Raw genomic sequence first — 2,683 nt, 5'->3', positions numbered from 1 at the left:
TAAAATTTAAAACTCCCCCAAGTTACCTTGACATCATTTCTTACAACTTTTACTTTGTCTGAATTCTGTATTGGTTACTTGACTTATGTCCTTATTTGATGAATGTCAAAGGGGGGCAGATAGGTGGTTAAGTTAGAGCAAACAAAATGTCAAATTTAAAAAACAAACAAAATGTCAAATTTAAAAACTAACTTAAACCTTAAAATTCATGCTGGTTTTTTTTACTTGCATATTTTTTTACTAACTTAACTAGGTTGTCATTCCATCAAAAAGGGGGAGATTATTAGTGCGGTTAGCACTAACGGTCTAACTCAGGTTTTGATGAATGACAAATTAGGTTAAGTTAGGTTTGTCGTTTTCTAACACTCTGATCGAGTGTGCAGAAGAAGTCCAAACGGGTTGACGGGCTGACCGGACGTTTGGCACGAAGTCCAGATAGGTCGTCGGGCTGATCGGATAGCTAGCGAGAAGTCCAAACGGGTCGACGGGCTGACCAGACATTTGGCACGAAGTCCAGCTAGGTCGATGGGCTGACCGGATAGCTGGCGAGAAGTCCAAACAGGTCGACGGGCTGACTGGAGGTTTAGCACGAAGTCCAGCTAGGTTGACGGGTTGACTGGATAGCTGGCAAAAAGTCCAGACGAGTCGAAGGGCTAACCGGACGTCTGGCAGGTGAGTAAAGGTAAGTCACTGGAAGGGAGTGACTGTGAGGACGCATTCCCGGGAAGGGAACTTAGGCGTCGATCCAACTTAGATACATTTCGGAAATCTAAGTTGAGATCGTGACTAGATTTCGGTCTCGGTAAGACGGAATCTAAGTCATACTCCTTCTGTCTAATTATAAACTGTGCTAACAGTTTGTTTTGCAGGATATACATTATCTATTTGCCTCGGACTAACCTTGTCTTACAAGAGAAGATGTTTTCTGGAGAAAAGTGGTCCAGGCGCCCGGAGGCAAACTCTATCCAAGTCGCGGCATCGACACGTGGAGCTCACTGGTTGGGACTGCTACTTCATACCAGGGTGCCCGGAAGGGATCCAGGTGCCCCGAGCATACTATAAAAGAAGGGTCAAGGCTGGAGCTTCAAACACAACTCTGAATTGACGATATGCTCTCCTGTGCTTCTGTGACGTTGCAACGCTACTCCGACAAAGCTCCGTTCTTTTCTTATTGCTTTATATTTGTCGGTATTTTACCTCTAGCTTTTCTGTACTTAATTCTGGTAATCAATTATTCGAATTTTAGTAGATTGCCCAACGAAAGCACTCGACGAGTGCGGGCCTTGGAGTAGGAGTCGACACAGGCTCCGAACTAAGTAAAAAGAATCTGTGTTAGCCTTGTTCCTTTTTACTTTACTTTTCCGCTACGTTTACTTTGTTCGAAAGTTTTATATCGATATTCACCCCCCCTCTATCGATTCTTTACGATCCAATAGCTTTGACCTAGGTTGACTTTTTGATCTTCTCATTGGCTTGAGAAGATCGTAGATAATGGAGCCATAACCATGTCATGTTTTATTTAACATATATGTTGATGGATGCCATGATATGCCATGAATGCATGTGATGCATGTGTAGCTCTCATAATTAGTTCCGTTTCATATACCTACCAAAGTTTGGTACTCACTACTACCTCGATCATTTGTAGTCAGGTTTTGCCAAAGTAAAGTGACTCATTTTATCTTGGTAGAGTGTGATAGGACAATTGTGTTGTCTGACTATTGGACTTTAGTTGTGACTTAACTAAGTTACCTTGATTTGATTGAGAACTTAGAGGCATATCCTGTAACGACCCAATTTTCCTTATTTTAAGTTCTAAAAGTCCATAAAAATATTTGGAAATACTTTTAAAATATTCTAGAGATTTTTAGAAATTTTTAGAGCATTTTTATGCAAATTTTGGAGGTCGTTTAGTAGGGTCACAAAAAGAAAGAAGTTTTGAAAAAAAAAAAACGTTGAAGGGGAGACTCGAACCCAAGACCTTGACCCGAACCGAATCTCAGCCGAACCCAGCCCAACCAGCTGAGCTACAAGGTTTTTATTAACCTTATAAGGAAAGAATTAAGTTTATAGCATAGTTAGGCGATATTTTAGAAACCGAAAATAAACTTTGAAAATAAAAAGGTGCGCGGATAAGGATTCAAAGCCTAAACCCTTGGTTTGGTTGAGAGTCGACTAACCAACTGGGCTGCGCGTGTTTTATTAACCTAGCATGGAGAGAAATAGATTTAAGCATAGTTGGAATCGAATTGAAACTAAGTTATAAAGGGTTAAGTGATTTTTCCGTGACCTAAACCTAAGCCTTTTCCTCTCTTTTTCCTCTCCCGAAGGCGCGATTCTTCTCTTGGGCGAAAACCGCAGCCAAGGCTAGGGTTCCTCCTCTCGACGCCGGTGAGGTGTTTTCCGGCCGGCCTCCAACCGTGGGTGACCTTTCTAGCAAGGAAAGCTCGGGAAACACAAGGAAAAGGGAGAAACCAAAGCTCTACCGAAAACCTAGAGCGCTCCTCGGGTTGTTGTTAGAGTGTATACTAAAAGCCTAGCTTTTGGTATAAACATTTATCTAGAAATAAGAATCACATTGGTCAAATGTTTACATTTATGATAAATGTAGTAGTTCAATTAATTTATATTGTAGATAACATGGTGTGTGGTGTCACACACAGAGGATCATTTTATCAGTACC

Source organism: Zingiber officinale, chromosome 7B (genome assembly GCF_018446385.1).
Source record: "Zingiber officinale cultivar Zhangliang chromosome 7B, Zo_v1.1, whole genome shotgun sequence".
Taxonomy (NCBI): domain Eukaryota; kingdom Viridiplantae; phylum Streptophyta; class Magnoliopsida; order Zingiberales; family Zingiberaceae; genus Zingiber; species Zingiber officinale.
The sequence above is the reverse complement of the archived record's forward strand: the minus strand, read 5'-3'. Positions refer to the sequence as shown.